This window comes from Streptopelia decaocto (genome assembly GCF_964273445.1).
Source record: "Streptopelia decaocto genome assembly, chromosome: 1".
In the NCBI taxonomy this organism is placed as follows: domain Eukaryota; kingdom Metazoa; phylum Chordata; class Aves; order Columbiformes; family Columbidae; genus Streptopelia; species Streptopelia decaocto.
In genome coordinates, this window is record NC_138663.1 from 106,545,130 (window position 1) to 106,572,319 (window position 27,190).

Sequence of the window (27,190 nt, forward strand, 5' to 3'; positions counted from 1 at the left end):
GAAAATGGTTTTATGTGTAGTGTGGTATCAACTACTGCTTATCAGGTTGTCTCCAGGGCACCCTAGGGATTCTCCTTTGGGATTTATGACACCTCCAGAACACATCCTTGGTTGCTGGTTGCCAAAGTATAGGGATTGGGAGACCAGCTGGCAACTGTCTGGGCCCCTGTCCAGCCCTGGTTTCACCGCTGCCAGGAATGGATGCTACCTGCCCTAGTCTGACATTGACACTCAAGTCCGAGTACAGCAGAGCATGAACCTGTAAAGCAATGCCTGAGTCTGTGCCATGAGTACAGGCTCCATCATTAAGTCTACAGTAGAAAATCTATCAAGGTCATGGAGTATTTTCAGACATGAGAATGCTTGTTCTACCAAACTGCTCAAATCCGCCCTGGCACAGCTTTGGGCTATGCCAGCTAACACATCCCAAATAAGTCCCAAGAACAGTTTGGGTGTTAGCATGGTCAGGAACCATTCAAAACACACAAGCTGCATGCAGCCACTTGGTTTTGGAGGCAAAGGCTATTTAATGCTATGGGCATGAGACATTCTGTAGTAGCTGAAACCAATGCTACCAAATGAACCAGATACGTTTAGTTCAGCACAGTTGAATTCATTAGCCCTAGTCCACCAAGGAACATTACAAATAACTACAAAACCCCTTTTGTTTAGCACCTTTTCTGGGTATGTTTTCTGAGAAGCTTTCTTCTTGCTTCTCTGATTAACAAAGTAATTTTGACTCCTTCTCCATGGCTTAATTCCTGCTGAGTCACTTTGGGTATTTCAAATCTACCCTGTCCAACCTATCTGTCTTCTTGAAATCCTTTTCCTGTAAAACCTGTCCATGTTTTGGATCTCTTGGCTTTGATGATAATATATTTACATTTTCTCCTTTATTTCCTCCCAATATCAATACTCTTCCATATCTTCCCACTTCACTGGCTTCTCACTCTTTTTTAATGCTCCCCTCCCTTAATTCTGTATCTACAGCTGTATCTACAGATTGATCCATATGTACATTTGCTTTCATTTCTTCTTATGCTGATTGCTTTTCCCAATCTCTTGTAATATTTTCTTCTGATTATTGTATTACTTCCTGTAACGTATTCCCTGTCATTCTGCTTCATTCCTTTTATGCCACCTTTTTACCTTGATCCATAATTTCTTTTTATACTGATACTTCTCCTTCATTATTACAATTCTTTGACACAAGAAAAGTTCCTTTCCTTGCAAAAATATTCCTTATCTTTCCCTTTCATATAACAATATTCCTTGGCCTTATCCTTGTTTTTATGCTTTACCCAGGTCCAGTTGTAAACAGCAGCACTGAAAGAACATTAATGATACGATGACATAGAAAAGTCCAAAATATGGCACCACTGTGGTATTGAACACTTTATGTATTTAAGTAAGTCTGACACATACTGTGGTTAACACTGATCTGCAGGAGTCCTTTTGATTTGACCATCAGGTCTCCATAAATTCCCTTTGATTTCAGTGTGATGCCATATGGACAGACCTTTAGGTGTATGCACAGTCCCAAGATAGCTCCGGGGAGAATATGGGGACCAGAAGCGACAGCTCACAGGAATTAGACCTTAGGTCACAAATTTCTCAAGCTGTAAACATGAAGCTTCATGTAGATGCGTGAAATCTCAGCTTCTAAGCACAGTAATATCAGGGCACACCAGGGCATATTTAATTGTAGCACAGATACACTGCTCTATACCAGGAATATTTGAAAATATGTGTCTTTTTTCCATTTCCAATTAAATATGTTTGAAAGTAGTAAACACTTCTTAAGGCTGGGAAATTTGGGACTATTTCCATAACAATAGCTTTTAGAGAAAGTTGTCATGTCTAAGAAATAAAGCAAACCTGTCAAGTTTCCCTGGCCATTAGAAGCCAAATTGCTCCTGCCCACTTCATCCACAAAAGCTGTCTGATATGAAGTCTCATGGCACTGGAAAATTTATACTCTCTTTAATTTATTTGGAATAAATCCTGTCCAGGCGGGATAGAGCCCGTACAGCACGAACAAAGAACATGCTACATTTAAGAGGCCATGTCTGACTTGGAAGACATATGGCAATGCTTCCTGAAGTCAGAAATAAAATGTAATGCTTGTAATATGGCATGTAATACTTTCTGTACTCCACCAAATTACCAGGGAGACAGATTGTGCTTTTCTGAGTATACTGACAAATGTCCCTTCTCATTATGGTTTTGCCCTTTTTATATTACCATATCATTATTCTTTTTCTTTTGTACTCCAGTGTGCAATTTACATGACTACATTCTTCAGTAATTCTAGAATGTTGTTTTATTTTCAGGAATTGCTTGGAAAATTATCAGATATTTATTATTTTTTTGCTAATACAAATTCATCAGCAAAAATATATACCTCAAGGGGAGCCACCCATTGCATTTAGTGAAGCCACCCAACCCTTCCAAAGGTAATAAAATAGTGTTTATAATCAGGAATAAACTGTGACATTTCTTTCTAATGAGATTTCTGATCTGACTCTTGTTGGCAGCCATTTTACAATTGTGATGCTAATAATGACTGGGAACCTGATGTCAATAATTAGTAGCTGTTTCCTAATCTTTATCTAATAATTTTAGCGCAGAAGTACACTTCCCTCTGGTTTCTCATTGTTTCAAGCAGGGCATTTGTTTTGTGGTAGCATAAATGCAGCCTTAGCCTAGCACAGTAGCTGAACAAACAAACAGCCTCCTCAAACTAGTGCCTAAAAAAAGAAAATAAGAAGGCCCACACAATACCACCTGTGTGTATTTATTTTCATGACAGAACAGAAAACTGTTCTTTTGAGATGACAACTCCCCCCCCACCTCAAACAGAGTGGCTAATACTCCCAAAAAAGCCCTCTGCATCTGCAGGGACACATACACCACCCCTCTGCTGCTGGCTCGCACCTTCCCCATGGCAGCATCGCTCTTTCCCCATGGCAGCATCTCATTGCCATGAAGCTACACCGAGAATCTCAGCTGGGAGCAACCGTGGGATGCAGAAAAACAAGAGCCTGCCACATTACCAGGGATTCCTGTTCTTTTCAGTGACAAAATGAACCTGCCACTTGACTCCATATGGGAGGAAATGCAAAATGGATACAATTTGGTGCAATGAAGAGATATGATGAGAGGAAAAATAATTCTCCTCCCTGCGGGAAAGGCTGGGCAAAATTCTTTGGCAGACGTCAATGTAGGAGGACGCGTCAGATGGTTGGTGTGGCTACTCCTGTTCTTCAAAATCTATTAAGCCTTTGCACATTTCCGCAAACCTAGGGAACAGGGAGGTCTCAGCAGGCAATTACTTGAGTCCACTGTTCAAGAGAGGCAGTGGGACTCAAATTGTGTACGGAGTGGTTTCTTTTTTATTTTAAATGAAGAAACCTAATTAAATTTATAGGAATTTCCTGGGGAAATTCTCAGCCTGTTCATTTTTAAGAGCCTTTGTATTACAAAAGGTGTTTGAAGTCCTTGATTTTTTACCCTTTAGCCACCTATAATCTAATTTCTAATCTCCTAATAGCCTTAATTGAGTTCTGAATAATTTAAATTATTAAATGTCTTCAGGGGATTATTATTTGTATTTCTGATTATACAAAACCAATATCAATTGCACCCCCCCCCCATTTATGTCAAATTAAACCATCAGGGATATGAGGCGTGTACTTTAAGGGCAAGATATTTGCCTTTGAAACACTATTTTAAAACAGATGTGCTGCCAGGCAGGTTGAAGGAGCTGAGTGATGAGAAATGAGGAAACAGCAAGGTCTCATTGTAGGCCCCAAATTAAGTGAGTGTCATTGTCTTTTTGGCCTCCTTGTCGTATGGGTAGAGGCTGCCCACGGACACAGAGCGAGTGAGAGCTCGCTGCCAGCAGGGCGGTGGGTCATACAACCCAGCACGGTGCAGGCAGGAGAGCTGCCTGCTCCTCCCAGCTGGGACAGATCTCCTTCTCATCCCAGGGCCTTCACACCTCCCCACTGCTCCAGGGCCAGGGACAACTGCTCAGCACAGTGTGTCCCTCTGAGCTGGCTTGGGTCTCCAACTCCATATAAGCCCCTTTGCTCCTCTAAACTCTCCTGATCTGCCCTGCCTCTACCTTTCTCAGAGGCTTATAACCTCACTGCACCTCTGCTTGGCCATGGACACTCCTCCTCCTTGCTTACTTGCTCACGGGCCCCTGGCACCAAGGATATTCATTATTTCCCTCCCACTCTCTGTCATTCCCACCTCTCCTTGGAAGATGCCTGCCCTGGCAGGGACAGCAATCTTTGCATTGATGAGGCATTGGCTCGGACACCACCAAAGGCAAAACGACTCTGGGGTACAGATGGTGGCCCTACCAGACAAGGAATGAACTCAATGTCTTCATTCAAGGAGAGTAGCAACTTGCATTACATGTCATCCCAAGCTGTGGAATAAAACACTCTCTAGTAACACGTATACAGCATCCAAAGTAGACAATTGCACCATGAGCTAATCCCGACGAAAGAGTTCAATTCCTACCAAATAAAGCCTCCCTTGTAAAAATCGGGGATTTATTTCTCACTAAAGCATAAACATGCTTTCTTAACTTGAAGAAAGTATTAACTTTTTTACTTTTTTTTTTTTTTTTTTTTTTTTTTTTAATCCAGCTAGGTTTATTACATCTCAGCTTTAGTTACTGTTAGCTTAGCTCCACTTGTTTCATTTTCCTTCCTCTCAAAGAATTTGCTTTAATATCCAGCACCAGAAACAACGTCTTTTGAGAGCTAAATTCCTTTCCTAACTTCAGGGCAAGATTTCAATTTCTCATTGCCGAGCATTTTCTGTGTATTCTAGAGACTGCAGCAGAAAGTGGATGAAGTTTTTGGGGAATGCACAGGTATGCTTGTATCCATCACTGCTATGCACTGCAGAGTCTGGCTTCATATACATAAAACACGCCCACTCAATGTATCAGTGTTAGAACTTGGATCTAATTCTGCCACCATTATTCAGGCTGAGCAGTGCTCTACTTCAGGAGTTGTCCTATTAATTAAATAGGCACAAAAAGCACATAATTAGGCATACTTGAACTATTTACTTGTATTATTTATAATTGGTACTGCTGTAGCAGCTATGAGTGCAAGTAAAACTCTAGGGAGTTTTGTTTTTTTACAGTGTACTGTAACAGAAAGGACATGTTTTCTCCTGTGAGCTTGCTGATCCAGGAGATGCGTGTGCCCAAACCTGTTCTCTGAGGCTCTCCATCCATGTCTATGGATGTTCAGAGAATGGATATTTAAGCTGGTACATAGTTTACAGAGCTGGGTTCAGGCTTGCACTTCAGTTGTAAACTCATTCCTGTTATTTTTATTTTTGTTTCAATACTGAATTTTACTGTGTACTTGCTTTTACATTTACTACCTAATAAATTGAGGCTTACCTAACAAGGACATGTATATTTAAGAAATCTATTTTTTTAAACACAGTATTTTTTAATGCACTTATACAGACCAGAGTAATTATAAAGATGAGTTAGGACATAATCCTGCAGTTCAGCATCTGTGCAGAAGCCTGTCCCATATGCTTCACATAAAAGGCCTGACTCATGCAGGTGTGACGGCAAGATGAGGGCCACTAAACTAAGAGATGAAAACAGAAAGACGTTGCTTAAGGTATTTTGGCTGAGATACTTTAGTTAAAGAAGGTTAGCATGAAAAGTCATTCAGCTCTCCTTCTGACTTCTTACCCTAGAAAGAGAGAACAATAATAAAATGAGACAGCAATAAATTTAGAGCAAATTGAAAAGAATACTTTTATGTAGCACATGTCCTGACTATAGAGTCCATTGCTGTAATAGGTCATCAAGTTAAATACCATGGCTGGATAATTTTATCATCACTCATAGTGAGCCAAATCCTCCCCACAATAGCCAAGCCAACACTCTTCAGTGAGACTGAAACAAGAACATTTGCCTGAGTAAAACAGTGGGATTTACCCAGTATTTATGAGGTGGCTATGCTCTATGAGAAGATCAATAAAGGTAATTAAATCACATACTCAACACATCATCTGTTTACTGGAGTGGGGCATTATGCTCCCTCTTTTACTGTTCCATAATTTGCTAGAACCACTACAAAGGGGCTTTAAAACTAATAGATACTGACCACTGGGACAGCACTGGGTCACAGATGCTAGCTACAAATTACGCTGGCAAGCTATAGGCATCCTGGTGCATTCTGTAATTATGAACTATAGGACTTCATACATATGCACTGAGAACTTACTTGTCCTTTCCTCACCCAATAAGAATTTTCCAGCACAATGAGAATTACACAATGGTGTTATAAATTATATGCCAGGTTTCAGCCTGATCTTGGGTATTTACTTCTAAACCTTTCAAACTACTGGTTTCTAATTAAAATTATGACACGCTCTTTTAACAACAATATCCCGGTATGTAGGGATCCTGCATACCTTTCAAACCTTTCATAAGGAAAATAGCCTTAATTTGCAAGTGAGGTTTATTGTTTCAGTGGCTTTAGGTAATGCACCCTCTTCAGAAGCAGTTTGTCTCATCAGTGTGCTTGCAGGAATGTGACACAGGAGACCTGTCTAGAGACAAATTCAAGGAAAGTTACCGTGTCAAAGCCTCAGTTTTCAGTAAAAAGAAGTTCTTCCTCACAGATAAGTACAATATTTGAACTGAGGGTCGAGCCTAACTAGTGCTGCTAGGAAGACTCTTCCTGGGACTCCAGGGAGAAGTGTTACCCACCCTGGGAATGTCTCACTGTCCCTCATCAGCAGTGCTTCAATCCCAAGTACCAAAATGAGAGAGCTTCTGTTGCTGCCCATGCCATGCAAAGGGATGCCTTTGCTGCTGCCACTTCAGGGCTGAGGGAATTCTCTTTTTTCTCACATACAGACATTAAATGTCAGCGTCAGCAGCTGGTGTTCAGCAGCCAACACCATCAGAGAGAACATCTCGATGGCCGTCACTTCAGCCTTGGCAGGAGAAGCAGGGCAAATGCAAATGCAGGCAAAGCTGTGCACCGGCCAACACACTAGCAGGGAAACACCCTTTAGCGGTATTTATCCTTCCACGCGAGCTCCAGGGGGGCCACCACCTCCTCAGAGCAGAGAGTCCTATGAAGGGTGCCTGAAAAGCACCCATGGCTATCCCAGGAAAAACTGCTTTGCACTTGGGAGGGACTCCTACAAACAGACACAGTGGCAAAAGGTCTGTGGGAATTGACCCCTTGGGGAAGCCTTCAGGACGATGCAGCCGGCGCGGGGGGGGGGAGCAGACACAACAAGGAGAAGATGAACAGCTCCAACATTGATCATTGGCTGTGGGGATGGTGGATTTTTGCACCTGCAGCCACACCTTGGTGATGCAACTGAGGACAGCATGGGCAGAGGAGCCCCCCCTGCAGTGCCCTCTCCCCAACTAATTTCCTACCCCGACTCTGCTGGTGAACCTCCCTTCAGTTTGCCCCATCACTGCACCCTCGGGGTGAGGTAGGCAGAATACTGAGGTACAGCTCCTCTCCCTCTTCTCTCCGGGCCCACAGCAGACCTGGCCAACGGCCGCCAGCACACCTGCGCGGCCCGCCAGCACGGCTCCCCCCAGGCGTTCGGCAACACCGTCCATCACAGCCACTTAACAGTCGAGCTTTTCTCAAAAAAAAAAAAAAAAATCAAAACCAAAACCCCAAAAACCAAACAACAAAAAACCCACAAACCTTTCCCCCCCATACAGCGGTGCTTTTTTCAAGGAAAAAAATCCAAAACCAAACCGCAAACGCCAGCTCGGCGCTGCTGGCTGCGCTCCCCCGCAGGTACCCCCCGTTGTCCCCGTCTCGGCGAGAGCAGGTGCTCGGCGCTGCCACCGCCCCAGGCCCGTCCCCCCGCCCCCGGCGGCGGCACCTTGCGAGTCATCCCGGCCCCCCGCCCCGCTCCCCCGCCCCGGGCGGCCGTCGGGTGTCGCTTCCCATTTCACTTGGAGATATTTTCGGGTGGCGGGAGCCGCCTCGTCATTTCCGCCAGGAGAAAAAGACACCGGCGCAGGAGCCGCGGCCGCGAAGAGCCGCGGGACTTGGCGAGCAGAGCCGGGCACAGCCGAGCCAGCCGCCCGCTCCGCCACCGCTCGGGAACTGACCCCTCGGCGGAGTGGGGAACCGCCACCGCTGCTGCTGCCCGTGGGTCCGCGGGGGCGGGAGGCGTCGGAGCGTGCCACCGCCTCCTCCCCCTTCCTCCTCCTCCTCCCCCTCCTCGCCGAGCCGGCAACATGAACTGAAATCCCCTGGGAGGCACAGAGGCGGCGAGCGAGCGAGCGGAGCGCAGGGAAGCAAGGATTTAGAGGCTCTCTCCTCCTGCAGCCGCCGTTCGGGCTACGGGCAGCGCGGTCCCGCCACACCGCACAGCCTCAGCCCTCGCCCGGAGAGCGGCGGCCGCCTGAGCCCCGCACCCCCGATCCCCTCATGGCCCTCATCATGGAGCCCGTCAGTAAGTGGTCGCCGAGCCAAGTCGTCGACTGGATGAAAGGTGAGGAGCGGCGCCGGCGCTGCGCGGTGCCACTCTCCCATCACCCCCCCATCCTCACAGGTGCGGAGAGCTGCGCGGCTTCCCCCGTGCCGGGGTCCCGCCTCCCAGCACCGCCGGCTACCCCCACGTTTCGACTAGGAGGTGGAAAGGAGGGGGGAGGCCGTCGGGGCCACGCGGCCGGGGCGAAGGAGTAGCGCGGGCGCTGGCGGTCCCGGGCTACCCTGGGGCGAGGGGCTGCGCTTTCCCCTCCGCCCCCAGGTGCAGAGTGGGGGCGGCTGGCGACCCTCGGTGGCCCATAAAGCAAGGTGGAGGAGGGGGGCGGGAGGAATGCTGTGCCCGGGGTAGACCGGGATGCTGCCGGGCGGCGGCCGCGGTGTGGCGATGGGGCTTCCCCCCCTCCCCCAGCAGCGAGGGGAGGCGAGGAGCGTGGTCGGCTGCTCCCGATGCGGTGTGAAGTGACTCGCGAAATAAAAGTTTAACCCAACCTGGGGCGTTCGCCCGTGCCGGGGGCATGGCTGCAACCGCGCCCCGCGCGGGGGCCGGGGGGCCGAGGGGGACTCCGCGGGCGGCGGGGCCGGTGGGTCGGTCCGCGCCTTCGGGAGTGCTGGGGATGCCGTGACGCCCTTTCCCGCCCCCTCCGCCCACGCTGCCGTGAAACCGCCTCGCCGGGCGAAGTGCTCTCAGACTGGGCCGAGGACACTCACGCGTGGGGGGTGGTGATCCCCGTCCGCAGGGGCGGCATTTAAAGATCGGTGATTTACATTACCCTGGAAGAGTCTGCTGGGCTGACGTGTGTTTGTAGATGCCGCCTTGCCCCTCCCGCTCCCTCACCTGTCCTCCCCCAAAATAAAGCCTAATGAGAATAAAATTTGGACTTTCTGGAAGTGCTTTTCTGTTATTCTGCGTGTACCAACTTCAATATCCTAATGTAAAAAGGTGTGGGAGTTTTTTTTGTTTGTTTGCTTTTTCTGTTTTTTCTGTTTTTTTTTTTTTTTTTTTTTTTAATTACCTTTAACTTAGGCTGCAGCTGCGTTTTGAATAAATCACCATCTAGTATTATATATCTTTTAATAAAGATAGAATGACCGGATGGGTACAACTTTTGAACAACTGTTACATTGTGGGAGTTCTTTATAACTTGCTGCGTGCTACTAATGTGACAGTTTCATCATCCTTAAAATTTCAGGCATATAGCATATGTTTTCAGTTATTCAATCCTGGCATTTATAGCTGTCGAGTTGCAATTATATTCAGTAACATAGATAGTTTTCCTTTTTTTTAGGTGTTTTCAATCCATAGAATAATAATAATAAAAAAGAATAATGCGATCCTTCATCTGCTAAAAAATTTGTAAGTATTAATAACAAAAATTGAAGTAGCGACAGATGATCAGTATTAAAAGCAAACCCTTTTCAACCTCATAGTGTTTTATTACAGCTATTTACCTTCCAACATTTTTACTTCTGAAAAAAAAATTGTGTAGGAGTTTTTTTGAGATCAATGTCTGAGATGCCTCCCCCATATTTTGGGAATGCAGAAGAAATAATGATTTTGCAGATGGTGCATTTTAAAAACACTTCAAAAATGTAATACATTAAGTACTTTTATTAAATGATAGTTGAAGTACATTGCATACTTTGCTTTTGTACTACATCAATATAAAATCAGTTATTTAAAAACAGTAAGCTAAATGATTAAAATTGTGAGGCTGGGTCTGTTGTTAGAAACCTGTGACTAACACACAGAACTGTATATCAGTTTATAAAATAATTCTGTGAAGTTTACAAAAAAAAAAAGCATTTATTGCCATCACACCTACTTTTTGGATTATGAAGCTTGCTTTTTAGCATTTAACCTGCTTATTTTGGTGGGAATGCTCGGTTGTTTCTCTGGAGAACTTTCATTTTTACTGAGCAAACCCATATATGTTGCTTCAAGCTTTCATTTTGAATTCTGAATTGCAGATTAGCCTTCATTTAGAGTGAGGTGCAAATAAATCAAGCACCTGCCTTTGATTAGCCCTGTCTGAGGAAAACCACCTTGACAGCCACCCTAGTTTCAGAAGTTGAGCCTGGAGATGAGCATGACCAGCAGCTGTGGGCAGGTCTGGTCCTGTCTGATAGATCACACCTTGCAGAGTTTGGAGAAAGGATAAGGGCAAGTGGTCTTGGCTACAGCAACTTTGTTTTCCACACTTACCATTTGTAGCATTGCAAACATTGTTATTGAAATCAGTGTGAAAAAATGTTCTGCTGCTGCTTTAAAGACATTGTCTCCAACAAATTAGTTTTCTGAAAGGCTTAAAAATAGCTTGTTTGTGTTTTAAGAGGTATCCAAGACAGTTCTATGAAGAAAACATGAATGTGTCTCTGACATGAGAACTTTGGGGTGAATGCATTAGTGGTCTTCGCATTAGCAGCAGTCAAGTCTGGCTTGCATAAATTACATTAAACTTCAAGATTTGAGAATATTTTGCTGATTTATTGAGACTATTTACAGATTTATAAATGTTGAACTCGGTTTTAACCTCTTCCTTGAAGTAAGTGCCCTGCTATGTAATATACCTGCTCAGAGCAGCTCTGTAAAGAGCATTCTTCAAAATAGATTTCAATGTTCAAAGCAAAATCTTTCCTGAAAGAAAGAAAATCCTACTGTTTAACATTGTTTACAGTTATCTGAAAGTAAGGGGAAATGAAACACTTTAGATTTTATTGCTCTCAGTGTTTTTGTGATGGTCTTGCTGGTATGACCTGAACGTTTGCAATAAAAGGCCCTGTCTGGAATTCTTTATTTAGGCAAAAGAGCTGTTACTTCAGTGGCATTTTGTTCAGGGCAGTGATAAGGCATCGAGCCTAATATTAAAAGATGTGAGAAATGAAGACAGAAACTAACTTCCTGCTCGGAAGTTAGACAAAAGTGCCAAGCTCTGGGATGGGTGGCTGGATAGGAGCATGCTTCAGACCATGGGTATTCATGGAATACATACAGTCTCTCCAATATCTTCTCATTTTTTAATTCCCTGGTAAACATGGTTGGCCTATGTATCCTTTAATATCCTATATTGCCGCTGAGATATAGAGTTGTACCTGGAACTGGCTATGCCAGTAGGAGACTATCTACATTTTGGCCTTTGAAAATGTGTATGATAAGAAGCTGTGGACCGAAGTACCAGCTAAAACTTTGCAAATGAAAATGACAAAACAAGTGGAGCCTGTGTCGGCACATGAGTTTTGGTATGGTTTAAAATAAACCCACAGACAGAAGATTAATTGTCATAGAGCTGGAAAAAGAGCAGATGGATTAGCTCATCTCTCCCACAGGATGGCATATTATATGTGGAGGATAAAATGAATATTTAAATTGATTCAAACTGTGTATTATTTTGCTTTTCATATATTTAGGACTAATTTTAAAGGCCCTGCATGGATAAGTGAGCTGAAACTATGTCAATCACCTCCTCTGCCTCCCCTTTGGAGGACATGTGTGAATCCCACTGCTGCGTTGCAAGATGATGACACGTTGCATAGGCGAGTGTCATCAAATGTCATGGGTTTCACTGACTCGGGAAAAGAACATGTCAGATGTGTTTTAGATTTCTGAGGTGCTGAGGAAACTCAAAGATACGCACTTACTTTCCAAACATCAGGATGTTTTTAGCTGAGTCTTGTAATTTAACTTATTTTGTCTGAGGTTATTTATAATGGTCGTAGTTTGATAAGGACTTGCTGCTTTTAACAATATTCTAGTTTTAATTCAGTACCAATCTCTGGATGGCAGAATCTGTTCAAGATGCAATCCACCTGGAAAAATTTACATTACTTTATCTAACAAAGTTTAAATATTTATTTTTTGTTTGCTGAATGACAGCTCATAGAGCTTATACTAAGCTCATACAGCTTATACTGTTGTAATGGTAGTCATACTGAAGAAGCTGACATCTGAGGCATGGAGTTGCTCTAAAGGCTTCTAATGCTATGGAATAGGAGCTTTTTACTTTTATAAAGTCTACTTTACCAGCGTTTAGAAGCGTGTAGATATTTAGGAGGACTGCGGGAAGAGAAGGAGAGACACTAATTTGCTAGCAAAAAAAAACTAGCATGCAAAAGCCCCCTTATTTGGATGACTGAATATTACATGGATTTAAGAACTGAGTTTCTGTCTGCTCTTTACATACAGAAGTTCATGTCCATTTTCAGTAGCATGTGTGTTTGCATGGATTCATCATGGGCTGCTGACAACTATGTTCCACTTGGTGGGATGAGAATTACATATTATCCATCAAGAAAACGCAAGAATTTGCGGGAATGGTCTGAAATGAAAGACTCTAATGCTCAATGATTACTTTAAAAAATATATTGCCGTGGGGATTCTTTAACTCATGTTCCTGCATGTGCAGAGCCCTAGAACTTCTGTGGCAGCACCCAGGTCCTGCTGCTGTTCCTGAACCATCAGGTAGCAGCAGAGAAGATTGTGAAGGCACAAACCTTCTCGCAGCACTTGGATCAAGCGAATGGATTTGGGTCTTAAAAACAGTAAAGATGACTGTTGTATTCAGAGTCTCCATCAGACCTACCTGATTTTTTGTCTTGGCTTTTTCTGAAGAAGCCTGTTGTGGACAGAATCCAGGAGAGAGATTTTTCTGGAGTGTAGACTGGACTACAGTGCTAAAAAGGCCTGTGAGCATCTACTTTATGGTAGAGAGGAGATGCTCTTTCACATATGTATGTGCCTCATTTGGGGCTTTCAATTTTGTCCTTTTTGTTTTTTCAGTGGTTTATTGAGTTAAAGGTACTTGGTTATGCTAATTCCCTTCGTATTGCTTTTGGTAGGGCCATTAACAAATGCGACTATTAGAAACAATACGGAAAAGGCTGAGTTGTCTCATGGAAACAAAAGCTGGATATTTAAGAGTATGAAAAATACTTGGATTCTGAAACTTTAGTTCCTTATGAAGCTTTTGTAGATAACTGATGAGCTGCAGAGTAGTCATCAACTTGAATAGTCATTGCTCAGTGCCATATGTGGAATAGATCAGGTGTTTTACAATTTGTCAGCATTAAGACTTCTCTTTTCTCCCAAGAAAAGCAAAGTGAAATTTTGCAGTATCAGAAGGTACATGTACTACTCCATTAGCTTTGAAGCGATGCTGTTAAATGGAGTTAAGACTTTTACTGTAATGTCTAGCAAGAAAAGCTGTAGAAAAATATTATATAGTTGGACCACAATTATGATGAACTCCTGAACTTTTAAATGTATAAATAGTTATTCTATTTGTAAGAAAGTAATTAGAATTTTAGTAAGACAAGTTGAGGGTCTGTTTGGAGAGGAGAGTGTATACAAAGACTGATGGTCAAGGGTCAAACTGCGCTATTCCAAACCTTAGTTTTAAGGACTCGAGCTTTAAACCTTTAAACCTGTTGTGCCAGCAGCACTGGAAGATCTCTCTCTTTAGCTTGTTTATTTTTCCTGCAGATCTCTCACTTTTTGCTTGCCCTTCTGACATTAGGAGTTTTAGCAGTATCAGCGGCCACCACATCAGTCACAGTGATATGTTTTGGAGCATCTTGGTTTGTGATTAGAAAACCTCTCCTGCCATTTTTTTATCAGCAGAAAATGAAACTGCAATTGCAACTGGGATGTGTCAAAGCCTAACAGCCCTGGTGTTGCCATAGCAAAGGCAACGTTACATAAGCAGCCACTCTGCAAATAATTCGTGCAGCCAAATTTCAAGCATAGCATGAGAATTCATTTCTAAATTAATGATCTTTTTGGGAGGGAGCTTTCCTAGATGAGATGATCTCACTTGCTAACAAAATTAATGTGTTAGTTGTGAAAATCTTTTTACACTGCCCATTTACACCTTTATTTTGTTTGAACATATTGTTCTGTTTCTGAAACATCTGTTAGTTTAAATATGGCCTCACAATATGTTTTCTCAAGTGGTTTTGAGCAACAGTTCAGCAAAGCTCTATATTCTGATCTTATTCAGATTTATTTGCACACTGCAGTATTAAACCAAGCAATTTACAAATGCCTTTTCTGGTTAATGGGTGTCAAGAATTTTGCAAGGCAGTGATATAAACCAGATCACTTTTCAGATGAGAGTTTTGAAGTATATACAAATGTATTTTTAGAATCTTTGCAAGTAGTTGTCTATTAGTGGTCTGACAATAGTAAAACTGGCAGTTTTATCTTGTAAAACCTAAATTGGCAAATGGTCTAGCCTTTCTGTCTTATCCTCAGACGTGCAGATAACCATTTTATCTCAGTAGAGTTACTGTAGCATTTGATTGTACTGTGTTTCTCAGAGTCAATTATTAATATTTGTTACTGACTTCCAGAGAAATAGGGAAAAGCTGTTTCCTGAGAAAATTCTTCATGCAAGTCTTGCTATCAAAGGTATGCAACCAGGAGAAAGAAAAAGCTTGTTCCTCAGGCTCCCTTGCTATGTAGATGTGTTTTCTTTTTTATTGTTTTCTTTTTTTTCCCATGCAGTTACAGTTTCCTTATCAAATCCTAACATAGTTAAATAAATGATCACCTGTAGCAAGCATTTGCCTTTAGCAAGATAACTTAACTTTAGATTTCCAGATCCAAATAAAACAAAACTGCTACTATCACACTGCTTCAATAATTTACTTAATGAAACCTTTAAACCTTCAGTTTAGAAGCTGAATACTTATCGAAATAAATGCTGTAGGATAAGGGTTCCCAAATACCTTACTCAAAAGAGTGTAGTTGTGGAAGGGCTGTGTCGTGAAACTGTGAAATCTTATATTCTCTTCACTCATCTCTTCTAGCTTTTCAAATGCATCCATTTTTTCTAAAATGGTGAAGTAATGAGGTGGAGATGGGTTGTATTTTGCAAGAAGAAAAAAAATGAGGGCCCTGTATTGGGCCCATGTTATAGTCAAAATACAGAGGAAAGCAACTGCCATGTGAACCTATTTGCAGCACAGTGCAGGGAATTTACTTTCTTCTTGTGGGACAGCTGGACTTAGCAGGACATTTGCTCTTGAATTTAAAATAGCTGACTGTCCAAGAGCAATCATCTGCTGCTCTTGATAATGCTCCTTTCCTGCAATTGAAGGGTGAAGGGCTGGAAGACACAGGCCCATTGCTCTGGTGCATCCAAGATCTGGAATGCTACCTGAGCATCTGTTCATACATACATTTTGCCCTCACCGTATATGAGGGTTAGCAGATGTCTGGTAGATGAAACAAATTTTTCCCTTGAGGTTTTCAGTGTAGGCATTTCTCTTACTCAAAGGTAATTTAGTGCTGTGTGTATCAAGACATCTGAAAGCACTGGAGGCTTGAAAACCTAGCCCTTTTTCTTCTTCTTATCTGCCAAATAATGTTATCTTTGAGAAAATAGCCGTGAGTGTGATCTTGCAGGGTTCTCAGCATTTCAAGTTTATCCTTTAAGTAGAAATTTGGGGCACTTGGTACCTCAGATGAGGTGCCTAGAACAGTAATTTCCAAGTGTTTGGCCTTACATGATTAACATCTGCTACAGTACCATATGGTGGGGATTTTCAAGTAAACTGTTAATTAATATATGAGTGTGCCAGAGTAAGCTGTAATTAAACTATATTCAGCTGAAGTGTTTTATTTTAATACAGTGGGATGCGAAGTGCTGTACTTTTGTATTATACCTTTTCTGTTGTGTGAAAAAGAGGGTAAAAATCTGATAAGAATTAGTTGAGCCTTTACGTTAAAGGTTCAAGTAGCTTTTTTTTTTTTTTTTAATAAATAGTTTAAGACTCACATCAGCATCAAACATCTATTGATTTAAGTGGCACAGGTTCTTGGTAATGCTGAATTTTGCCTTGTGAACGCTGTGGAGACTCCTCTGCTAGGATTTTGCTGATGTCTACTGTGGGTGGTCAGTGGATGTCCAGCTGAGCTGCGCAAGTTTATAAGTCATTTATAACTTCATATATTGCTGATAGGGCCATGTTTGCGCTGCTTGGTTTGGTATCACCAGTGGAACAAAATCTTCATGTGCAAGCTGGCCAAAGTGGTCTGGAGGAATGTTGAGGTGGGAGCTAAGGGTGTGCATGAGCCATGGTAATGCTGGGACCTGCTCCTTGGCACTCTTACATTTGTCAGGATGGACATACCCATGGATACTGCCGAGCAGCTGGCTGGGTCACCTCTAAATGGCACTTGCCTCCCACAGAGGATTGTAGAAGTTTATAATATTACTGTTTTTGTTAAAGTGTAGAATTTATTTTTAGTTTAGCCAGATCTGCCAGTCACCAATAGCTACAGCTATAAATGACCTATTTTAAAATAGAATCTTCCTCTCTGGCCTTCCTTCCTTCTCTCTCTCTCTCCCTTCTCTCCTGATAATATTTACATCAATAAGAAGGTGAAGAAAACCTTCCTCTGCATAATGAGGCAAGGGTAAATATAGGTGGGACATTCTGGTGTTGTCTGAGTAGTTCACTAGATGACATTCTTCCTTCTGAGTCAACAGTGAAGTCCTTCATGGGAGTGACAAGAGCCCTTAGTGTTTTTAGAAAGATGTCAACCTGAACTTGTGACCGGGTGTGGTTGCTGAAGGCTTGCTTCATTCTTCATAATAATTGGAGAGTTAGCTCTAGCTCCCCGATTAAATTCCAGATTAATAATTAAAATCTTTGTAATTGAATTCCCCTCATTGATATCCATGACTGGCATGGCTTCCTTTAACTGGTTTGTAGTTTTATTGGTTGCCTTCACATGGTGAATATTTTAATTTGCAAGGTGCAGTGCCGGTTTTGTCCTTATTTTGTTTCAGATTTTTAAGAAATAGTGGTGGAGGGACCTTTTGTATGCAAAAGAAAAGTTGCTCTCTGAAATAATAACATGTTGTGTACAGTCAACTATTGTGAATCGACACTTGTCCTGCTTTCTGTGCACCTTTTAAACACCAAGCAAACAACAATTTTCTTCTTTATTATTCCAGTTGAAGTGTGACTGAAATATGGGGTGGCATATCCAAAAAGTACCTTCTTGAGTGTTCAGTGTTGGTTGACTTCTGGCTGGCTTGTTTATTGTTGCTTTATTGCCATGGAGAGAACCGTGTGCCCTTCATCTCCATTTCTCTTAAGAGGTCAAGCATGGCTCTTTTTGGCAGACTTTATTTTATTAGAGCTAATATGAAAAAAATAATCTGTTAGTGTGGTTTTATTTTTATAGTCTGCTTCTACTTATTTCCAAAACTTTCTGTAAGTGCATGGTGATGAAGTAGTCATTACTGCTTTTCATAGAGGTGTTTATTGCCCTTTTCAAATACTGCAATCTTCAAACATTTTCAAATAAAACTAAATATACATTAGTTTTACCTGAAGTGTGGATGCTTATTGTTTCTAAATTTTTTGTTGTATCTTTTTTAGTATAGTCTTGGGTGTTATGCCCCACAAGTCCTCTTGAAGATACCTGTGATTGGTAATTTTGCTGTTGGGTACGGGACTTCAAAATCAAATGTAGCATTCATTACTTTAGCTGTTATTTCATTATATATTTTAAACCATATGGATCTTAGCTGTTTAATGCAGTCTGTTTTCAAAAACCTATTTCTGGAGCCCTGATAACTGATTCTAAGAGCACAGTGTAGTGTGAATAATTTGCCATGCTCTACGTATGGATTTGAGAGAAAGAGGTTCAGCCTGGAAGCATAGTCATTGTACATAAGGAATTTCTATGTATGTGTCAATCTGAACATTTGAAGGAAGGAGGACAGTTTATCATTAGAAAAATAAGAAAGTTTGTTATATGACAGGACTGGACTCCCTGAGAGCAAATAAACTAATTTTTTAAAAGGACTGGATACTTCATAGCCTTCAAAGGATTGTTTTAAATGTCTGCTTTAGCAAATTGCATTACTGGCATAGCATTTAAATGATTGAATGGGTTATGATGAAGCTACCACTAGCAACTACAGAAAGTAAAATGGTACATATGCAATCATGAAAGTGAAACTTCTGTATTCCTAAGATTAGCATGTTTCCTTTTCGTCTAGTTTTAAATGAAGGATTTGGTGTTCCTACTAGCTACCTTGCCTTGAATAAGGCAGCTGAAGAGTCATGGCAAAGCTAATGAAGGAGTGCTAGCCATTTCTCTGATGGAAATGTCAGCATTTGCCAGCGTACAAACCCAAGGTCTTGGGAAAAAACAGAACACTTTTCTATGCAAATATATCCTGTGGTACTATGTAGTATTCACTAGATGAATAAAAGATGAATTTTCTTGCAGAAGGCTAAAGGTAATTTCTTCTTTTCAGTTTTCAGTTACTAGAAGCTTACTAAGGTAGTTTACAAGGAGCTCACTGGTTCTGTCTTGGTCAATAAAACCCTTTTCTGTTACTTATTTGGCCATCATCTAGTTTCTGTCTTCCATCCGAACTGTTGTCCCTCAGCTCGCTGCAAGCCACACTGAACTATTCAATTATGAACTGGAGGTAACTAACACTAATGAGTTATGAATGAGTAAACCTGAACAGACTGGACAATTAGTGACTGCTTCTGGTGGTGTTATCAGATCATAGGGTTTTGCACGTCCTCCTGAGACAATGCTTTCCAAAGTGGGTTATAATGGGGTGCTGTAGGTGGCTGTCTGGGCATCCGAATACCAGGGACTGTGAAACAGGGGGCTTGAATTTGCAGGATACCCTGTTCTGCATGTTTTTCACCTCTGCAGATCTGCCCAAACTCCTGTTTAGGGGAATGAGTGCTGTCTGTGTAATAGAATAACTTACAAGGTAACTTTAATATGTGATGCCTTCCTTCAAAAAAACCCCAAAATTAAGCAAAAATTTGTTTTGTAGCTGAAAAGAAGGTAAAGCTGAATAAAAACTTTGCTGTCTTATTTTAGAATATGTTTGTTCTTCAGTGGATAATATATTGTAGGCTGTGGTGAAAATTGTGACATTTTAGATCCAAAGGAAAAACGAACATGCTCATAACTTTTCAGTTACATATGTATGAAATTGATTCAACTAACAGGCAGAATTAAATAACATCTAGAAATTATAATGTTGTCTTGTCATTTCATTAGGTTTCCTCAGTTTGTATATGTTCAGTAATGTGGTCCACCCTTTACAAGGTAATTGACTTGTATTTACCCTAAGAATTAAAACTTAAAATTTTAAGCCTATACTGTCTCCTTTAGTGCTTTCAAATACTGTAAGGAGTTTCCTGCAGAAAACTGTTTTGGTAAATCTTACTAAATCAAAATTCACCTCAAGAAAGAATTAAAATGAGACCTCTGAAGGAAAAGATTGATGTATGTTGGGATTTAGTTTCAATCAATGATAAAATTGTTTCTAAAATTACAGATCTATCTAATTTACTTTTCTTTTGATAGGATCTTTGAAAGTGTTATGGCAGTTCAAAAAGCTGTAGCTCGAAGTTTTTGAGTTCGAAGCATCTCAGTAATGTCAAATGTTTCGACTGTACTCCCTAGGAAAAAATGGCTTCCAGATTATAGTAATTTAAAAATGAGCAAATAGATAGCAATAGCTTTTTAGTGACATGATCAGGTATTTAAATCTCAAGAGGTCATTTGTTTTTGTTTACTGCTTAGTATTTTAGGATTTTTGTGCCACTGTGAAACAGCACTAAATAGTAGATTTTAAATGGTTTAATGGTAAACATCAGCCATCAGTGTTGAGAAAAATAGATCCATGTAGCTCCTCTAGAAGAATGCACCCTTCTTGCATGTAATCAAGCACCATAAGAACAATTGACCTGAATGAACTTTGGATCAGTTCTTAAATGTGCTCCCTTTAAAGTTATTATCATTTGACAGATGGGGCATAAACTAGCTAGGAGTTCAGAAAGGTCAAGTAAGGCCAGCTATAAAGAGATGTCTGCCTGTGGTTTTTGTGTGTGTGTGTTTCATTTTTGTTTTTCTGGGCTTTTTTTTCTCCCTTTTTTTCCCCCCTTCCCTTAATGACTTTTTGCTGTGGCATATGTAACTTTATTTAAGTTTGCTCCGTGCATTCTAATCCAATTGCAGTGTTTAGTCCAATGAATGTATTTGGTTGTTTCGAATTTTAGCCCCTTCTTTTTTTTTAGCATTAAACGTGCATATTTAATTAGGATATGTTATTAAAGATTAGATTCTTACAGTAGGATGTGTGTCAGCTCTTGAAATGAAGTCATGCTTGTCAGGAGACAGTAAATAATAAGCTTAGTAAGGTTTAAAAGATGTGTCTTGCAAAACATTAGCCCCTGTAATGAGTGCAAAGTGGCAACAGCATATATATATATCAATTGTTTTTCTCCAGTGGATCTGTTTGAATACAAGTTTTCTTAATTTGAATTAAATTTTCTTTTGCAAGTTTAATGAAACAAGCAAGAAGGGATGTTTGTCTTTTGAGAAACCACAGTTTCCCATCCCAGAACAATGACTTGTTTTGAACTGAAGGGGAACAATCTGACATTCATACAATATCTTGTAATCTCTGTTCCCAAAACCACGTTAAAAATAAGAAACTGCTGTCCAGTGAAAATCCCCATTTAGCTACAAGGGGGAATCTTGGATTCCCAGCTTTGCTTTCAGAAATATCTATATTTTGTTCTTCATTTTATCCAGAATCTTTTCTTACTCCTGGGAACAAAGGCTTGGAGCATAAGGTCTCCTGTATGCTTAAATACCGTGAGCATCCTGGCTGGTGTGTGTGTGTGTGCGTGTGGCTGGTGTGCCCAGGGTGGCATTGGCAAGAACAAGACTTGGAGACAAGGATGCATCTGTCTCCATCCTAATTTGATCAGACAAAACTGTCTGCAACCATGCCCTGAAAGATTAAGAGCAGATTTTGATGACTGTGGTCTTAAATTCAGGCATCTAATTTCTGTCTTTAAGTGCATGAGTCTCTCTGTGGGCCTGGGCAGAATAACTCCTCTGCTAATAATCTTTGCAGTGGGTTTTCCATTGATGTTTCTGATGCATCCCCTGGCCCCTGTGGCACAAGGAGCAGCTGATTTAGCTCTTCTTCAGGGTGTACCTCTATCCTGAAGCAAAGGGGGAAGTGAGAACAGTATGTTGTGATACAAATGTATGATGTGGAAAGCAGACTAATTTAAGTGGAGAGCAGAAAAAAAGGCATGCTATGCATATACACATATTCTCAGCCACTTTTGTTTTATGTTATCTTTTTTCATTTTTTTAAGTGATATTCATAACATTTTTGAAATTGTATGTATGAAATAAGTGCTTGACTCAGGCCCCATGTGCTATGGGATATAACCCTGGGAAAGAGAAATTGCCTTTGCAAATGAGCAAATATTTCACATAGACTAATAAAAGGAAAACAAAACCAAAGAAGTAACGAAGAAAATTCTGCTTCTTCACTAATACAGGGATGCCAGTAACCAAACATAGTATCTAACGCTGAAACTAAGTAGCCATTAGGCGGAGTAACAGCATATGGCTGTGGGTACCATGCTGCTAGAGGCACAGTTTTTTGCTAAAACACTAAACTTCCGTACTTAGTAGTGGAAGACCTAAGGAATGCTACATTTAATTTTGTAAGAACCTATTATCCCACATGTATGAAAAATATTACAGAAAATGGTTCTTTATACTGCTGATTTTTATTTTCCCATGTGTTGCTGGACCCTCCATATTGCTCACATTACTGGGGAGTTACCAGTATTTCAGCAGCAGGTGAAGAGGCTGCTCATCACCAGTTCTATCCCAAGTCCTCTGGCTCCTCCTCACTACAGAGGAGGAACAAGGTTTAAATGCCTTGTCTCATCTTTACTGTAAGTGCACTGAAGCATTTCTAGCAGACTGGCTGCTCTTTTTTAATGAAAGAAATTTGTCTTGTAACAGCTTTATATGCCCAGCTAATTAAAACCACTCCATTATATTACTCTCCATATATCCTGTTTGGTAGGCAGAAATTGTTTGCTCTTTGACAGATTCATTTCTCGCTGATGTTGGTTTTGTAGGACACTGCTGTCTGGGGCTTGTATAACCTAGAAATAATAAGACATTAAGGCATTTTATATATTCAAAAATACAAAAATTTGTTAATCATTAACACAGAAAACACTTTCAGTCTTGTTTAGCATCATAAGGTACAGTTTGTTGTGTGTATGTAAATGCCTCAGCTTTATGACAAGACTAAGTTGAGGGGCATTTGGTTTGATACATGCAAAATGGGAATGTGTTTTCAACAAAGAAACCATTACAAGACACTGTATGCCTTTGCTAGCAACCTTTTTAGAAGCTGTTAGGCATGAAAAATGCCCTTAGTGAAGAGGCAGGTTTGTCTGTACTTTTGTAGGCACTCAGTGTTGGTTGATGCCCTTCAGTTTAATGGAAGCCGTGTGTGTTTTCCCAGTAGCCTCCTCATTGCAGTGCTTTGATTTCTTCCACACACATCTGAGTGTGCACAGGTGGGACTTGAAGCCTGCTATGCCCTGTCACTCCTGATTTGAGACCTGGAGGTCTGAGGACCTTCACTCAGCTGGGAAGCTAAATTGACTGTTGAGATGGATTCACCTTCTAAGCAAATCATGCACACCCTGTGTTTCCTCCTACCTTTTTCCCGTGCCAAAAGCTGTGAGGTGGGCTGAGGATTAACAACCCCATTAACTTTTGTCCCAGCTGCCAAGCAGTCCCTTGACAAATTCTTTGGTGATCATGTTTGTGTTGATTCTGTAGCAAATTGAAATGGGAAAAATTTGTTATTAGAGGCTTAACATTTCACAAATGAGGTTTCTGTTCAATATATTGTTGATGAACCTGTTGACCAAAAAAAGTCGTGTTCTTTTTGCAAACACAAGAGTCTCAAAAATGAAGATCAACCAACCCCACCTCCCCAAAAGGAAGGGACGGAGAGGGACTTGAGTAGGCACCTTTTGTCCCTAAGTAGAGAGGCATGCACCAAGGACATTGTTGCCTGAATGGCACAACAGAAAAGGTCAGTTATTGTGTAGGTTATTTGGAGGAAGAGATCTGATAACCAAATGATAATTGTGCACACTTCAGTAGGAGCCATCACTATTTGCCATCTGGTTCACCATTATTCTGACTGAATGCATGAGAGGAGAGAGCATTAGTAACTTGTAACCCTGTATTTGGGGAAGGGCTTGGTGACAGAAACCAACCAGATGGGTGCCTCTTGTCTTAGACTCTGTAAATGCAGGCCCTGTATAACCTAGTTTGTTATACATGAAAAGAGAGAGGCAATGTATGAATAGAAGGAGAAAGAAGAGTACTGCAAGCTTTTTGTTTCATATAGGTTATCCGATTAAATTATTTTGAGTAATAGGAAACCTGTTGGTGTAAAATTCCTGCCTGCTATGAACTGTAGGGCTGCTTTGATCTTGCTCAATGCTTGTCACTGTTACAATGATAAGTGAGACAGTACAAAACAAACTTTGTGTGTGCTGATGAAAAACAAACAAATACACCATCAAAATCTATTTCAGAAGCTCCTTGAAGCTGTATGAGAAATATTAGAACTTTGACAAAGTATTGATATGTGGTATTGCTGGGGATATTGGCTGGATCTGCATCCCATTTGTTATGAGGGCAGGAAGGGCTTCAGTACACATTGCTCAGTAAGTTGCCAATTATGACTGAGATCATAACAGGACTTAAAAGATTTTTTTAAAGTGCTCTACAGATAAGATTAAGAGATATCTGATGAGTCTGTATAGTATGCTTGTGTGTTAGAACAAGTTCAAAATATCAGTTTGGGTTCTGAATGAGAACTCTTATTAATGATGTCACAGTAAATGTTTACATTGTTGTAAGCTCTAGCTTTTATTTGTGCCAGTATTTGTTATGGCTTTTAAAGGAATCTTTTTGATGGTATTTATGGACTTTCTCAAGGAAAATTTGAAATGACATAATCTTACAGTTTGAGACTAAGCCTTTTCTGGTGTTGAGTTTGCATAAAAGAATTGGTGATATTAAAATGTCAAGACTAATAGGAAAAGAAGCCAACCCATTGTAATACAAAAAAAATATAGAAAAATGAAGCAATTAATGCAAGGTGTCTTGAATGAACTATACACCATTTTTGTATTGTTAATTCATAGTGGTAACATATGAAAGATGCATTTACCATACCTGAAGGCAGATCACAAGGAAGAGCAGGTGGAGACACTTTTATACTTTTGGTAGAGGGGTGAAAAGAGAGTCTTCCCTGGCTCTCGTCTTGGTCCACATTTGTGCACTTATTGGTGTGGGTGCTGAGCTCCTGATTTGTCAGCACAGTCAGCCTGTGTGCAGGGGGTCACTGCCAGCTGGTGCAGAGCTGCTGGCTGACTGGGAGGGGGGCATCTCTTGTCATAGCCCCGTGCTGGCGGGAGAGACATCTCTTACCAGTGTCCTGTGCTGGCAGGGGGGACATCTCTTACCATAGCCCCGTACCTCCCTACAGCATTCATGGATTATTAATGTGCTCACCGTGGGTGAAATTACCTGGCATGTGAGACAGGCCTGCATCCAAAGAATGTGCCCAGTAAACTCTTGTGGTTAATAAAGAAGCTTCTTTCACGTTGGTTAATCTGTAGGAGGCAAGGGGGTTTAATATTGAGTTTTTAATTAGAGTTAGGTTTCTGAAATTGGTGGCTGCCCTTGTACTAAAGTGTGTAGAGTGTGCAGAAGAGGGAAATCAGAAAGCCTCCTTAGACAGTAGGCGTGAGCTGAGACACCTGGGAAGTCCTCTAAGAAAGTCCTATAAAGAATAACTCTGTTTAACCAGCACTTAAGCTACCAGGTCTGCAACATTCTGATTCTGACTCAAGCAAAACAAAAAAGTCAAGTTTATTCATCACTCTACAGTGTGGTGAGAACCTTTGTAACAATTGATATTTTTGTCATGTTTTGAACACTAATTAGCACTTCAGATTAGCTATTAAAGGACATGAAACATTTAATCACCATGTCTTTTCTTGTTAGCAGTAGTCACTAGTGCAATGCTCTTTTTAAAAAAAATGTAGTTAAGTGAAAAACTTTTAACAATTTTATTTGGGATGCAGCAGTTTCGAAAGTTGAGATTACTGTCCTAAACAAACTACATAACTAGATTTTATTCTCCCTGAAATAGTGTTTTTAAACTCCTGAAATATTAAAATACTAATCAAATAATTCTGAATGGCTTGCAGAAGCCTAGAAGATCCTCTTTTACTGCCCCTAAATGTGTGGGCATTTTTAGTATTTGATGCGAAGGTGAATGCTTCTAGTCATGACTGAAACTAATGATTTCTCATCTTCTAAAGGTGTGCTATTTAATGAAATATTATAAGCATGTTGCAACATTGATTCTGTAACAGTGACACATTCATTGAACTGTTTTTTTCTTATCTAGTACTAGCTAGCTCTTTAAAAAGCTGTTTGGAATAGACTTCTGACTAACTTTAAAAAGGAGCACTGTCAATTATAAATTAAAGGAAAATTTATAAGCCTCAGAAATCTTGAAAATGCTGAAGCACAGCCTTTTATTATATTTTCAGCTTGATATTCAAAAGGTTCTGAATAACAGTGAAATAAACCAGCTAATTCTTCAGGGGTCCATAATTTAGGACCTTTTTCTTAAATTGAGATCTGTTCGTCTGCTCAAAATCGGCATTTAATCAAAGTAATTTTTGTGTAGCTGTTTGTATTCTAAAAATACAGAATGTGTGAAAGATTAAAAGCTATCATTCATTTTTAATAATATATTCTGGGGAACTCAGAAGGGAATGCCATGGAAAATATCAGTGAAAGTTTGCTAATCATCCCCTGTCCTTCCCTTTGCTCTTCTAAATGGCCAAGACCTGCCTCAAGCCACGGTGGGGGAAGTCTTCACAATGAATTTGTGCTGTGTGGATTTCTGCCAGCTTTGTTAATCACGAACATGGAGGTGGCTCCGTACATGCGGTGATGCCCTGGCAGTGGGTGGGGAGGCAGCACATGGCACCCACCCTGTGGGGCGGGGGAGGCAGCCTGAAACGTCGAGCAGAAGTGAGAAGATGGGGGCTGTGGCTTTTTGCAGCTTCTCCCCCAGCCTTGTGGGGAGTGGGTGTTTGGCTGGCTGACTGCCTGCATGGGGAAGCTCTGAGCAGAGGTCAGACAGGTTTTAGGTAGAGATAAGGCGTGGTCACACCGAAGTCTTCCCCAGCTGTAATGGACATGGTGGGGGACCCAAAGTACCTCTGCTGCAAGGCAGGGGTAGGGTAGGAATAGCAGTGAGTTTGTGTGTGGGAATTAGGGATGAGAGAAAGGTGACTGTTGTGGCTATTGTTCCTGCTTGTGCTGATGAATTGGGACTGGGCTGAGACACACTTTCTTCATTCCTCATGCACTGCTGGAGAAAGACAGTGGAGAGCAGGTGATGACTGCTGCAGTCAAAGGAAAAACTGAGGTGCAGGAAAAGAGATTTTTTTTGTTTGTTTGTTAGTTTCCTGTAAATGCTGAATGGTAAAGTTTTCTTTCAGATATAGCTGTGAAAATTAGGCGCAAGAAAACAATACCTTGTTAGGTTTTTCCTGCATGCCAGTGGGGTAAATTTTCCTATTGTCATTTAGAGGTTAATTAGTGATGAGGGATGGGTTTGCAGAAGAAAATCTTCTCCTTCTTTCTGGAGCTTAGCTTCTTTCCTACAGCAAGGTAAAAAAAAAAAACCACAAACCACTTCTCTGAAGGCCTGGTT